This window comes from Odocoileus virginianus, chromosome 17 (genome assembly GCF_023699985.2).
Source record: "Odocoileus virginianus isolate 20LAN1187 ecotype Illinois chromosome 17, Ovbor_1.2, whole genome shotgun sequence".
In the NCBI taxonomy this organism is placed as follows: Eukaryota; Metazoa; Chordata; class Mammalia; order Artiodactyla; family Cervidae; genus Odocoileus; species Odocoileus virginianus.
Window position 1 is genome coordinate 27059187 of NC_069690.1, and position 15211 is coordinate 27074397.

Consider the following 15211-nt stretch of genomic DNA (forward strand, 5'->3'; position numbering starts at 1 on the left):
TTACTCAAAAGTAAGTTTCAGTTATGTTAGAGATTACTCAAAATAAGGAACTCGGGGATGAGGAAGACGTTTATATAAAAGAAATAGCAGTGAACGATGAAGACAGAAAAACTGAGTTAACTATTAGTGCAGTTTGAAATCTCAACAAATGTAAAAAAAATACTTTTGAAAGAGAAGACACATATAAAATTTTAATAATGGCCTGAAGCTAGAATCACAGTTTATGCCTGCAAACGTGTGCGCTGCAGCCGGCGGTGAGCTTTGCGGAGGGTCCCCAGGTGCCGGCGGCTCGCTAGCAACCCCCCCTGGGCTCCTAGGGGGCATCAGGAGAGAGGGGTGCTCTTTGCGCATCCCAGGCCGACCCCGGCTTCTCGCCTGTGCAAGGTGGAGTTACTTCAACCTTCCCATGGGTCCTCTAAAACTTTTGTTTCGGAAGTGTGAATCTCCTATAGCCCCAGTTTTAACTGGCGACAGTTCTCTAACGCTTCGGTCATGTCAGCGGTGACTGGGGGAGGCGTGTCACTCGCCATCTTGAATCAAGGACGAGAGGACCAGTTTAGCGCGGACTTCAGGCGCGTCCCGGGGTGATGACAGTGAGGACCGAACCCCACGTCCTCGGACTAGACTTCTCGATCCTGGCCTCTTCTTCCCCCACCCCCAGCATCCGGCCAAAGAGAAATTCCTCCATCCGCCTAAGCTAGAGTGGGTAGGATGGATACCTTCCTCTTGAGCATCCGTGTGTCCCCAAATCACCGCCCATCCTGTCCCCCCGAGCTTCGGGCTCCACTCCGCTGGCGCGGGCTCGGCGGGGCGCCGAGGGGGGAGCGAGCGGCCGGGTTCCGCCCGGGGCGGGCTGGGGAGCAGGGTGGCCGCGGGGGTGCCGAGCCGAGAGGGCCCGGCCGGCCTGACACCACCTGGCGGAGTCTCGGGGAAGAGTCTTAAAGGCGCGCGCTCCCTGCGCCCAGCGCACTCCAGCGGGAGCCGCCGAGAGCTCGCCTCCCTCTCCCGCCCGGCGCCTCGGGAGGTAAGTGCGGTCCGCCGAACCGGAATCCGGGCCCGGGGAGGCGGCCTCCGGGCGGCCCCGCTCTCGGGGAGCTCGAGCCGGGGGTCGTGGTGGCCGGGCGGCGCGCAAGTTTGAAGGCCTCGGAGGGCAGCTGGAGCGGCGAGCGCCTGGGAGGGGACGGCGGGGCGCCCGCGGACTGGGGCCGTCTGGGGGCAGCTGTCCCGGGCGGTGATGCCCGGGAGGCACCGGCGCCCCGCGCACGCTCCAGCCTCGGCCCCGCGCCCCGCTCACTTGGCGCGCTCCGGCCGCACCCCTGGCTAGCCCAACCCGCGGGAGCCGCCACCCGGCTCCGCGCCTTGCCGCCCGCTCGGGGCCCCGGCAGCCCGCTCGCCCCGCGGTCGCGCCCGGTCACGCCGGCAGGTCACGCTCGGCGGCCGGCCAAGCCCGCCCCCAGACCCGCCGCGCCCGCGCCCGCGCCCCAGGCCACCCCGCCCGGCCTCTCGGCGCTGCGCCCCTCGCCTTCCCCAGCTCCAGTCGCTCGCTATTTTCACACCTCCCGGTGCCCCGGCCCCGGCGCCTGATTCAGTGCTTAGTAATTAATTTGGCGTTTCAGAATGGTCAGCGGGCTGGATAATGGGCGCATTCATCCCCCGGGCTAATCTGAACAGAGGTGGGAAGAAAGGCTTTCACAGACAGAAAATGCCATTCGCTGAGCGCTCAAAGGGGCTGTCACTCCCAGAATAAATCGCCGCCGCGCCCGCCGGCTCCTCGGGCCATTTCCATACAGCCCGGCCCGCGCCGCGGACCCGCCGGCCTCGGCCTCGGTTCCCGAATCACTCACTCGACTGCCTTCGACGGGAAAGTCGGGCGAGAGCGAGACCCAGGCGGGGCCTGAGGGGAAATGGGGAAGCTAGGGGCTCGGGTTCAGGCCGCAGGGGACAAAGAGCTTGATTAGAAAATCAAATGCTGAACTGGAAGGGAGGCGCAGCTAATCCGAGGCGCGGACTTTGGAGCTGGGCTGGGGAGTACAAGCCCCGCGCGGCTGCCCGCGGTCGCTCGGTAAGCTTCTGGATCTCCAAAGTGGAAATGCGATCCCAGTACACACTCAGAGATCGTAGAGGCAGGGCGCGCTGATACTGTCCCGACCCGCACCAGACGTTCGATCCCGACTTCCCGCGACACCAGGTCTTTGCCAGCAGCGGGGCTGGGGAGGTGACAGCGTGCCCTTCGCGGCCTCCGGCTCGCCATTCCTGCCAGCTCAGGGTGTACCCCGGAGCATCAGTGGAGAGAGTGGCGGCGGCTTTATCTTCTGACCTCGGGTCGCCCCGAGTGTTGGGCACGAACGGTCTGCGGGCTCTGAAAGCTGGGGCCTCTCCTTGGCAGCGCTCCCTGTCCTCGGGCGAAGGAGGATCGCGCGCTGCAGCCCCAGCCCTAACCGGGACGACCTCGCCCCGAGGGCGCCCCCAGCCCGGCTGCGGAGCTCGGGGGTGGGTAAGACCGGCTTAGCTCTCTCCAGGGTGAAGCTCCAGGCACTTGATTTTCCTGCCTTGGAGGCTCACCGAGCATCCACTTCGTGGGACAGATTTGGCCCAGGGCCCTCCCGCCCAGTGGCACCCTCCCGTTGGGGGAAGAGAAGGAGCTCTATCCCTAAGGTGCGATAGGCTTCCCTGGTGGCTAGACGGTAAAGAATCTTTCTATAATGCAGGAGACCCGCGCTGGATCTCTGGGTGGGGAAGATCCCCTAGAGGGGGAAATGGCAGGCCTCTACCCTATTCTTGCCTGGAGAATTCCCTGGACAGAGGAGCCTGGTGGGCTACAGTCAATGGGGTCACAGAGTCTGACAAGACTGAGCGATTAAATCACATCACACACACACACACACACACACCCGTGCTCCGCGGAGAGGCTGGAACAAGGGAACTAGCTGGCTGGAAGGGGTGTTTCTGGAATGGCCAGATGGGTGTTCCAGGGTGTGTCGGTGATGGAATCCCCGCCACTCACCAACTTCCGAGCAGAAGTCCCTCCTCCCTTCTGAGTCTCAGTTTCCTTGCCTGCAAAACAAGGATGAAATGAGGTCACACTTGGCTCCAAGCGTGGGGCCCTCGGTGGAAGGAGTCCACATACCACTCACACCCCCAACCAGCAGCACCCTCCCCGGCAACTCCCCAAGTCTTCACCAACACCTCAGAGTTTAAGGACTCCCTTGATTTTTTTCTCCTGCTGCTTCCATCCAGCCTTGCTGCTTCTGGGTTCTGGTAGCCAGTTTTCGTTGAAACCACATTCTAAGAGCTGGAAGGGGCCTTTTAAAGATTCTCGGGGTTTGTACAGATGAGGAAACTGAGACTCAAAGTGGTTGGCTGGCGGGTGTCATCCAGCCAGTTAATCCGGGGACTTGCCTGGAGAGGATTTCATGCAGGGAGGTGAATCTCAGACCTGAACGTCATCTCCTCCCCTCAACCCTCCAGGCTTCTCTAGCCCGGGGAGAGGCCCAGAAATCTTTTTTTTTTTTTTTTTCCAGTTGGGGCTCAAAGGATCTTTAGTTGCAACATGCAAACTCTTAGTTATGGCATGTGGGGTCTAGTTTCCTGCCCAGGGATCAAACCCTGGTCCCCTGCATTGGGAAGGCAGTGTTTTAGCCACTGTACCACCAGGGAAGTCCCCAGAAATCTACATTTTAAACAAGCTCCCCAAAGCTTTTCAGTGCATGTGGGAGTGAAACAATACTTAGGGAAGCCCAGCCCAAATTGAGATCTTTCCCCAGCAGTCCGTTCCCTAGTGGGACCATGGGCTCTTCTTGCTTTTTGTGGCCCTGATTCGATGGGCAGAACATTTACTGTTACCCACCACCATTGGAGGCCTGCAGTGGGTGGGGTGCACTTCTAAGAAGAAACCTCAGATCCCCTGAATGTGCAGCCTATGAAGCAGCAGCTGTGGGGGTGCTGAGCATCCTGTCAGACAAGGAATGGTCCAAGTGGGTTGCAGGGTGACTGGGTGTTTTGCCCCCAAACCTAGGGGCCTCCTCTTCCCAACACACTTTTCCAGCTGGACCTAACTCTGTGCAGGCCCCACACAGACAGTACAAATGTGCCCAGAGGGTGCCCCCACCTCCCCTCCCTGCGAGTCAGGCAAACCTGGCCCACGCCGGGGAGAGCAGCCCACCGGCGGGATCTGTGCCAGCAATAACCCAGGTGCGAGCTGTCGCCTGGAACCACGGACACCTGCCCTTCACCAGGCTGGGGCTCAGAAGAGAGGAAGGGTGAGGGGGCACAGGGGGAGGCCTGGAAGAGTGGAGGGAAGTTGGGATGTGGGGAGAAGCTGTTAGGAACAGAGGGGGAATGGGGAGGGGACGAATCCCTATTTATGTAAGCCGTTTGTAGCTGCGGATTGTAAAACTGGGCAGGATTCTCTGGAGTAATTCATAGTGTTTGGACAAGACAAACATTGTTCTGCTTTAAACAAACCTCCAGAAAGGTCAGGCTGGTTCATCCCTTTGCTGTGAGTTGCTGAGACTATCCAGATGATGAGAAAATCAGATCCTAGTGGAGGGGGCCCAGGCAGAAGGCAGCTGCCTCCTGAGCCCTTTGGATCTGGGGTGAGGGCACCCAGCCCAGGGAGGGTCCTTGGTTCCTGCTGAAAAGGGCAGGCTTCCACTCTGCAGCCTGGAGACATGTGTGTGTACATGCGTGCCTGTGTCATAGGTTAGGAGATGTTGATGATGCCAGGATTATCCAGTTCTCCAAGCAAGGCCAATGTGACCTACAGCGTGAATGGTCTTCAAGCACGTGAAGTTACTTGGAATCAAAGACCCAGGGAAACAGAATTTGATTCACTAACTTCAAGCCCAGATGTGCTCCTGGACACCAGGAAACTTCTGCTCCTTCCCTAGGGACATCCTGGCCAGGCCCCTTGCCGTTCATTTAGAAAACATTAAAAAAATTTTTTTATGTTTGCTTTTGTTGTTTTTTCTATTTTTTGGCCACGCCATCCCACATGGCATGTGGGATCTTAGTTTCCCAACCAGGAATGGAACCTGTGCCCCCTGCAGTGGAAGCATGGTGTCTTACCCACTGGACCTCCAGGGAAGTCCCTAGTAAACATTTTTTTGAGTGCCTAGTATGTGCCAAGCTCTGTGCTGGGTGTTGGGCAAATACTAGTGAGCAAGAATGATGCTGCCCCCAGTCATGGGGCTTAAGGTCTGCCTTACCCTCCCCCTGCCTCTCTTCTCCAAGAAGAGAAACTTCTCACAAATTCCCTTCCAGCCTCTTCACCACCGCCCTTGCCTCAACAAGCTTCCTGGCTGAAATCCAGCAGACCCATTCCCAGACCAGGCCTGGCAGTGAGTGCAGCATTCTATAAGTGTGAGCTGCCATGATGATCATGATTATGACTGTGGTTGTGACAATGGTTGTGATTGTGATTCCGGCTGTGGCTGTGATTATGGTTGTGTTTACGACTGTGGTTGCTGCTCTGAGGCTCCACTCTTGACAGATCTACCTTGATGCCAAGCTGAATCAGATACTTTTGATTGATACTTATTATTCATGCTTGTTGACTTATTGTGACTATTAATTGGTAATTAGGAAAGGATTATTGACATGCATTATTAACACCAAAGTCCAGTCTTTCTGCAGTGCTAGGGGCACTGTCCTGTATATGAGTTTCTGTTCCTTGAGGCAGTTTGTCATCCTCTCAAGAGGGTAGCATCCTTGTGGTAACCATGGTGATGGTAGAGGCACTGGGTTAGCTGGTTCCACATGACATTATTAAAATTATATTTCTTTAGGGCTTCAGACTTCGGACATCTCAGGATCTTTTGTACATGCCTTTTTTTACTCTATACTCCTGATATCTATGGAAGGAATGGAGGGAGGAAGGAAAAAAGGAAGGGGACAAATGATAACACCATCCACATTTTTCAGAAGATGAAGTTGATGCTCAGAGAGATGAAATGATTTGCCCACTGTCAGTCCAGGCCGCTCTAACAGAACACCATAGACTGGGCAACTGGGACAGCAGATGTTCATTTCTCATGGTTCTGGAGGCTGGGAAGTCCAAGATAAAGGTGCTGGCTGATTCGGTAACTGGTGAGGGCTCTCTTCCTGGTTTGCAGACAGCTGTGTCCTCATATGGTAGAGAGAAAGGTCTTGTTCCTCATGTGTCTTTAAAAAACAATTAATTTAATTTTAAAAATTTAGATATAATGGATATGTCACATTCTATTAGTTTCATGTCTCATTTATAAGGGCACTAATCCTATCACGAGGGCTCCACCTTCAAGACCTAGTGTTGTGTTAGTCACTCACAAAGGCCCCAGCTCCAAATACTACTGTGTTGGGGATTGGCTCTTCAAATGAATTTGGGGGAGGGTACCAAGTCATTCAGTCCTTGGTACCCACGGTCGCAGAGGTGTGAAGATCAGGAAGTGTGTATGCCTGGAGCATGATCCAGGCCTGTACTATCCTGCTGCCCACCCATGCAGCTCCTGGCAAACCCAGGCGTCCCAGGTCCCTCCAGTCCCAGAGGTCTGGGACTCCTGGGAGGCCCCATAAACAGGGTGCTCAGCCAGAGACAAAGAGGTAGCTCCCTAGGCTAGGTCACGTCCATCCAGCCTTGTGACTAGTTTCTGGCATCATTCTGGGGGGGGGGGGCTAGCACAGTGGTACCCCCTGCCTGATGGTAGCATCAGTGAGGGAGAGGTCCCCCTCCCCCCCACTCCTACTTTCCCTTAATACCTTATTATCCACGCACTTATTCAATCTATTTGGAGTCAATGGTCCATGGCTGTTTTCATCTCGCACCACCTCTTGGAATTGGTCCCCTAAGTCTTCCCCTCGTGTGATGTGTAGACCCATAATACCTCATTTTACTGACATTTGGGGAACATAAGGTGTTCCACGTAATTGATTTTTGCAGTTAACTGAAGCTTACTTTTCGAAGCATAGAAACTTTTTATGTAATCATTTGCCCCTCCAGAATCATGATTTTTTTCCTCCACCTAATTTAGCAGAATTGAATATAGCAGGTATTCCCTAGGTGTGGTTGAATGGGTGACCCACAGCCATTCCAAGGAGTCATTCTGAAGCCATCTCCCGGAACATCAGCTTCTGGGCAATTCACTCAGCCTCCCTGCCTCAGTCTCCTCATTGTTAAAGGGGAGCCCTGACTCAATGGATGCTAAGGGCTGCTCCTATACTTTCCTAGCTCCTCTGGGTTCTCAGACAGTAATGCCCTTGGAAAGCTGGGTGGTTGCAAGACCTGCCCTGATCCCTGGGTGGTGGCTGGAATGGATACTCCCATCAGTGGTCACTTCTCAGCCTGTCACTGTCCCCCAGTCACCTATTCCCCTAGGGTCCTGATCTGTGATTCTCTGTGGTCCTGGAAGAACAGAAGATGCCTGACCTCATAAACACTTCCAAGTGAAGAGTTCTGGCCTCCATGCAAACTGAAATCCCTGGATATCATGGTGACTTTTCTCTCAAAGGCCCAGGAGACTATTAACTTGTTTCTGAACTGTGTTTTGAATCGTAAAGGATGTTGAGACCCTGGCCTCCAGAAAGAGGGAGCACCTGGCAGGCACCTGGCAAGTTAATGTTGGAGGCCCTGAACTCAGCATTACAGGAAGTAAGGAACAGGGGGATATGGCCACACAGCCCATAAGAAGACCCAAAGGAAGACTTCAGAAACATTCCAAAGCCAGAGTGTTAATGCTCCCTCTTTTTGTTCCTTTCATTTACCCCAAGCTTGCTTCATAAGATTTGCAAGGGACCTGCTGAACCCTGGCATTTCTACTATTTGGTGGTGTATTAGTTCTGATGGCTACTGTACCAAATTCCCACAAATTTGGAGGCTTAAAACAACAGCAATTTATTTTCTTGCAATTCTGGAGGCCAGAAATTTGAAATCAGTGTCACTGGACTAAAACCAAGGGCTGTGCTTTCTACAGAGGCTCTGGAGGAGAATCAGTTCCTTGTCTCTTTCAGCTTCTGGTAGCTGCCAATATTCCTTGGCTTGTGGCCACATCACTCTGATTCCTGCCTCTGTCTTTGCCTTCCCTTTTCTATTTTGTTGGATCTCCCCCACCCTCCCTCTTATAAGGACACATGATGGCATTTAGGGCCCACTCAGATAATCCAGGATGATCTTCCCATCTCAGGATCCTTTACCTTCATCACATCTGCTGAAACTCATTTTCTGCCACATAAGGTAACATTCACAGATTCCAGGAATTAACACAGATATCTCTGAGGGTTGGGGTGGAGGACATTTTTCAACCTACCTCAGTTGGTGACATCACTTGTCCATAATGTTGGGCTTTGATTGATTTTAGTGAGTTTGTAGTACATTCCCATCCTGTGTGGGCAATCTGTTAAACCCTGGGGATTTAAACAGTAAAGACCCAATTCCTCTCTCGAGAAGTTGATGGATTAGTCAGGGAAGCATTATGATATGAAGAGTCATGGGAAGAGCCTCCAAAGCCTTGGAGGTACCCAGAATTCATCACTGAGTGCTCAAATTCCTTCTCAAAATCTGCAAAGCCCTGTGTTTTCTGGCCTGCATGGCGACTTCTTTGAGCTCACCTCCCAGCACTCCCATCTTGCTCACCAAGCCCCTTGCTCGTGTTCCTTACACAAGTCAAGCTCTGCCTCAGGACCTTTGCACTTGCCGTTTCCTCCCACTGGAATGCACACTCCCACTGTCCCCCTGCCACCAGCATATCCCCCCAGCTCCCTTCTTCACTTAGCTCTACTGGATCCCTCTCAGAGCCTCTCCCACCCCAAGTACCTTGTCTAAAATCCACCTCCTCTCCTGCCACTGTGCCCCCGTCCTCTGCTTTGTGTTTCTAGCACTTATCGCAATCATTTTGAGATGTGATGACTAGAACTTCCCAGAAGAAGAACCTAAACCCAAATGCATTTTGTTTTTATTTCCAGTTCTCTTATCTTTTTAGGCCTTAGGAAGACCCTTAGCTAAATTTCAAGTGGATCAGGATGGGATTGGAGTGGGGGCTTTTCTAGGGGGACTTATAAATGAGAGGACCCATTTGTCAGTTGTCACAGTGACGTGCGTATGTGGGGAGTGGGACCTAGAAGCTTTTAGTAGACAGGAGTCAGGGACACTGACATCCTGTAGTGGACACAGGACTGCTCTGCCCAGAGAAGAACTGTTTGGCCCCAAATGCCAATAGCACCTCCATGGAGTACTTATCTTAAGGAAGGAGTTTGTACTACAGTCCGAAAATAGTATTTTTCAAGTGTATTTGATAATCTTTCACCCTTTAAACGAGTCCTTCAGATGATTTTGTCCCCAACACATCACCTTCTGCTGAACCTGTCTGTGTCCCATGAACCATTCAGACAACTTCTAAAGATCCTCCAGTTTATCTTCTTCTGCCTGATGTTGCTCTAGTGTCACCTCTACCTGCGAGGGGATCCCCTCCTTCAGACTGTGTGTGGGTATTCAGTGAGCTGAGCACCAGCTCTAGGTCCAGAGGTTCCCCATAATTTTCCCCCTCCCCAGAGAACCGTTCTTTTATGTGCACCCTTTGTTTCCTTCCTTCACAGCCAGACTTCCACCCTTGACAAAGCTTCCCCAGACGGTGACCCATTTTCTTCATTGTAATAGCATTCAGGGTGGGACCTGTCAAAAGCTTTTTTTTGCAAATGAGAATAAATTACATCTGCTGGTTCCCCTTATCCACAGGCGGTTTTCACCCCTTCAAAGAGCTCCAGTAGATTAAGGGATTTGGCGGGTTTGGGGTTTGTATGGGCTTCTTTGCCCAACTCCGGAATCCTCAGCCAAGAAGCCGGCAGTAGGGGTGGGCAACTGAAGAAGCTGATCGACAGCACTGAGGCCCGGACAAACTCAGGGAAACCTACACTCTAGACCCACGTGCCCTCCCACACTCTTTCCAGAACAGTCAGATCTCCTGGTGTCAAGTCCAGGGGCCTGTGATCCCTTGAGTGTCTCCACGAGGCTGACCAGGTGAGCTGGGCTCTCAAAGCTTCAAAATGAGAGGAGGCCCCTAACTTCTTCCAGGGTGAGTGATCTGAGGATTATGAATAGTTAAAAAACAAACAAACCCCAAACACCCTCAACTGTCATATACTCATTCTGCCAGCTTCTTTCCTTTTACAGGTGCATTTTTAATCACTTGATAAGGTAAGTGTGATGGTCCCCATTTTGCTGGGAGAAAACCAATGGGTTTCCAACTTGACGGGTGAAGCAACTTGCTCAGGGTCACACAATGAAGTGAGTTGGAATCAAGGTTTGTTTGAGTCAAGTTCTTTCTGTTTCCAAAAGTAACACAATCAATTCAGACCCCACTGACTCTTCTGGGGAGGCCAGGTAACCGCATCAAAATCCTCCACTGCTATAATTTCCAGTCTATGGAAACCACTTCATTTAATGTGTGTTCTCTTAACTGGACCGGACGTGCTCAGAAGCACAGTCAAGCCAGGTCACAGCTCAAACTTCTGGTCCACCTGGACCCCTTCTCTTGTCTAGACACAGCCAAGACCCATTTGTGTCAGGTAACGTCAACCAATCCCGTCTTGCCCACAGGTGCGACTAAGAACTCTGAACCCTGCAACCAGACCATTTCAGTTCAAATTCTTGCTCTTCTACTCATCAGTGATATGAGCTTCAGCAACTTTCCCAAGTCTCTGTAAGATGGAGCTAGGACTACCCCATCTCATAAGATTCTTACAAGGATTATGAGTTCATGACTGACAGAGTGCTCAGAAGAGGACTTGGCACACGGCAAACGTTATATAAATGTTTGACTTCAAAAGTAAAACCCTCAGTCATGCCCAAGGTGAAGGTCCCTTGGGTCATCTCGTTTCTCCGAGGCCCTCTTTTCCTGTCGTCCTGCCTTGTGAACCACTGGCCTGAGCACCCCGCTCCCATTATGGGATGTTCCCTCCCTGCATCCTCACCCTGTTCTCTGGTTGCTCCTCTCACCCCACCTTCATGCTGACCCCCAAGTCTGGCCCTCCCCCAGGCCCCACTCACCCTGTTCAGAGGAGCTGTTCTTGTCCACACCAGAGGCACCCAGCACCCAGGCAGGGGGAGCTCTTGTCCTCCTCAATCTCCATTGTTGTGATCTTCATGAAACTGACAGCAAACCCCTGCTCCTCTAAGGCCAGAACCACACAGCTGTTCCCCCATCCACATCTCGTCCATGCTGACTCCTCCCTACCCAGGTTACTCTTCTCTTTCTTTGAAAACATTGATGCCAAAAGCTCAGCCTCTGTGCACTGGTGCCACGTTGAATCTCGGAGACAAGAGTTTTGGGTGAAGTAAAAGGGGATCCCCTGGTGGCTCAGTCAGTAAAGAGTCTGCCTGCAATGCAGGAGACCTTGGTTCAATGCCTGGAGTGGGAAGATCCCCGGAGGAGGAAATTCTCCAGTATTCTTGCCTGGAGAATTCCATGGACAGAGAAGCCTGGTGGGCTGCAGTCCATGGGGTCACAAAGAGTCCGACACAACTGAGTGACTAACACTTTCACTTTTCTTTCCACAAGGGGATAGCTTTATTGCTTTGCTAGGCAAAGTGGGACACAGTGGGTTCGTGCCCTTCAAAAACTGTGTCCTGACCTACTGGAATTTGGTGAGTTTTATAGCAATGGTTCAAGGGTGGGGTTGCTGATATAATCAGGCTGTGTACAGAACCTGGATTCCTTTCATCTGGCCTCAGCTGATCTCCTAATCGTCTCTGAAGAATGCTTCCTCAAGTGAATGCTTCCTCATCTTCCATTTGTTGGGGGTTTTAGTTCTGCAGAAAAGCTCAAAGCTATTGTTCTGTGCATCCCTTGAGGTGGAACCAGGATCCTCTCCCAAGGCTTCTACTGTTTCTTGACTGCTCCCCCCTTGTCTCTGCATTCCCCCCCTTCCTTGCTTAGCAACTAGGTGAACCTGCCCTTTGGAAGGTCAGAGGCTGAACAGAAAGGGTCCCATGCCCAGGAGCCCTACAGGGTCCTGCTCAGTTTGCGCAGCAGCATTTGGGTCAGCGAGCCCTGGCGCCAGTCCTGAGGATCTTCCATCCCTGGGTGGACAGCCTGTCTGGTCACCTTCTTCATCTCCATTCACTTTCTCGGCTTCCCAGCAGAAACCCACCTCATCCTCTGTGGGCCTTGTCATCACCTAGAGCTATTCCACCTCTGAAATTCTTGCTGTAGGCATCCAGTTTTAGGCCATGGTCTCCTCAGTTATTCCTAACTCATGTCATCTATCTTCCTGAGCCTCCAGACCAGCTCTGTCCAATAGAACTTTCTATGGTGATAGAAGTGTTCTTTATCGATGCTCTCTCTCCAATTCAGGGCAACAGAGGAACTGAGCTTTAAATTTTAATGCATTGTAGCTCATTCAAATTGAAATGAAATGAGCCATGTGTGATTACTATTTATTTGTCCATACCGAGTCTTAGCTGTGGCATGCAGGATCTTTTAGTTTCAGCATTTGAATTCTTGGTTGTGGCCTGTGGGATCTAGTTCCCCGACCAGAGATCGAACCTGTACCCCCTGCCTTGGGAGCATAGAGTCTCAGCCACTGGACCACCAGGAAAGTCCCCTGGTTACTGTCTTGAAAAGTGAACGTGTTAGTTGCTCAGTTTTGTCCGACTCTGTGACCCCATGGACTGTAGCCCACAAGGCTCCTCTGTCCATGGAATTCTCCAGGTAAGAATACTGGAGTGAGTTGCCAATTCCTTCTCCAGGGGATCTTCCCAACCCAGGGATCAAACCCAGGTCTCCTGCATTGCAGACAGACTTTTTTTTTTAATGTCTGAGCCACCAGCACAGCTATAGATCCTGGCCCTTCTGTTTCCTCTGCCATTGGTGGCCTGTCTTCACTACCTTTTCTCTTGAGTTTTGTTTCTGTTGTCCATCACATCAGCCAACTTCTTCCCTTTGTCCCTCTGCCCCACCTCCTGGGGAAAAAAAAAAAACAACAACCTTCAACTATGGATTAATCGGGTTATTCTGCTTTCCCCAGGTCTATACAGTGGCCACTGAGCATTGCTGGGGCATGACTTTCCTGGGTGGCATTCTTTCTCCTGGATGGTCACCAACTTCAATAGGTCTTTGAATTCTGACCGGCCTGCATTGTCCCCTTCTCATTAATGACCCAATCAAGACTTCCTGCCTTTCCAAATCTGCTCCCTTGCTCTCAGCAGGTGGCGTTACTTCTTATGTCTTTGAAACAAGAGACGCTTTCAGACCACCTGACCACCCCTTTTACGAGGCTAGTTTTATCTGTCTTCAACCTCCTTCTTCTCCTTCCTATCAACATTTAGGCACGTTCAAATAGCCTTATCTTATAAACAACAATAAAAAATCTCAAGCTTCCTTCAATCCCATGTCACCTTCCAATCACCCTATCTCTTTCCTGCCACTTGTTTTCACACTTCTGGAAACTTGTCTTCACTGGCTATCTGCACTTTCTCACCTCCCATTCACTCCATAACCTGGGGTGGTCTGGCTTGTGTCCCCATCACTCTTCTGCCACTACCAGTCAAGGTCACCAAGGACTTCCTTGTCATTCAATCCAAAGGACTCTTTCAGATTTATCTTGACCTTGAAGGCATGTGACACTGCTCACACTCCTCCTTGCTTGAAACTTGCCCACTGGTTTCTAGGACACCTGAGTCTCCTGCTTTTCTTCCTCTGATTCTGGGTATGGTGTTCCTTGGTGGTTCAGCATTAAAGAATCCATCTGACAATGAAGGAGACATGGGTTTGATCCCTGAGTCAGGAAGATCCCCTGAAGGATGGCAACCCACTCCAGTATTCCTGCCTGGGAAATCCCATGGACAGAGGAGCCTGGTGGGCTACAGTCCATGGGGTCACAAAAGAGTCAGACATGACTTAGTGACTAAACACCACTACCACCACTATTCTGGCTACTTCTAAGTTTTCTGAAACTTCCACATTCTCATCTTCCTAGGGTGATTCTCAGGCTTCCCAGGTAAGGCCTAGGTGTCAAGAATGGTGTGCTGCCCTCCTCCCCCCACTCCACCCCCTGACTGCATTCCTGGCCCAAACACCTGGGAATGTGTTTTCTCACCCAAGAAACTCACTGTGGTGTTCTGAACATCAGTTTGTATTGTGAATCCCATTGCTCAGAGCCTGACACGCCTTTTTGGGTGTGTATTTATAACTGTCACTTTGAGAGGCTCTCACAACACTTGGACATCTGTTTTTTTCATTTGCTTCCTCAAAGGACAGTATGCTTAGGGACACTGACAAATTAAGAGGACGTCAGGAGAGGCTACAGGGTGGGTGGTCAGTAAAGTGTCCTGTGAGAACTCATTGAAAGAACTGGGGGACTTCCCTGGCAGTCCGATGGTTAAGACTCCACGCTTCCCCTGCACAGGGCCCAGGTTTGATCCCTGGTCAGGGAACTAGAGCTTTTCTGCCTGCCACAACGAAGACCTAGCACAGCCAAGCAAATAAATAGATTATTTTAAAAAACCTCTGGGACAGAAACAACATGGCCGAAGGAAGTCTTCAGAGCCCTAGCCAATCTGGTCTTAAAGATATTCCAAACTAGACCATGTTGGGTAGGAAGGGAGTGGGGTAGCCCGGCGTGCCTTCTTCAGACCCGTCCTTGTCAGGCCGTCTTCTTGACTCACATTCTGGTGTGATGCTATCAGCTTACATGATGGCCCATCACAGAAATCTTCCGTGAAGTTTGGGGATGCTGAGGGTGTCTGCTCGTTACCTCACACTGTGGTCTCTTTAGGAGGCCCTCCAGGACAAATTCCTGACTGATTTTAGTACTAAGAATAGTTGTAATTCTTTTGAGTAATAGGTCTGTTTTTATCTCACAGGCACTGGAAATTGTGTGACTGACATTCTCTCCTTTTCACTTGGGCTTTGGAAAAGCTTCAGGACAAATTTGTGGCCCACCCCCAGGAAGTGAATAGGGCAGCCCCAGAGCCATTTTACTTTTATTCCCACCTCTGCTTTGTCTTCCCTTGTGGTTTTTCTTTCTTTTAGCTCTCCTTATTTTATCATACACAATCAAGAAGAGGCAAGCAAAAATAAACCAAAATCGCCTGTAACCTCACTATCCAGAGATACCCACAATTATCAATGTTGTCCTTTTATGCATATTTTAAAAAAATAAAAATGAGAGGATACCATGCGTACCTTTTGAGGGGGCATAGTGTTTTGTAATTTGCTTTTTTTATTTTATAATATGTCACCAA

General features: G+C 51.4%; 1 protein-coding gene and 1 long non-coding RNA gene across 3 annotated transcripts in view; one reads left to right on the plus strand and one right to left on the minus strand.

Annotated features, from left to right (window-relative positions):
- Positions 1-435: 435 nt before the first annotated feature.
- The window catches only part of NTN1 (netrin 1), a 207820-nt gene continuing 193044 nt past the window's right edge, over positions 436-15211 (plus strand). The window contains exon 1 of one of the 2 annotated variants that reach the window (XM_070479088.1): positions 436-1024. The gene's annotated coding sequence lies outside the window, so the exon portion shown is untranslated. The remainder of the gene's footprint in view (positions 1025-15211) is intronic. The other variant, XM_070479086.1, reaches the window with a different exon arrangement.
- Positions 5523-8475, minus strand: LOC139038948 (uncharacterized). Its single transcript, XR_011492052.1, has 2 exons — positions 8280-8475; positions 5523-6162 (listed from the first exon to the last, which is right to left on the minus strand). It is a non-coding gene; the product is annotated as an uncharacterized lncRNA (long non-coding RNA).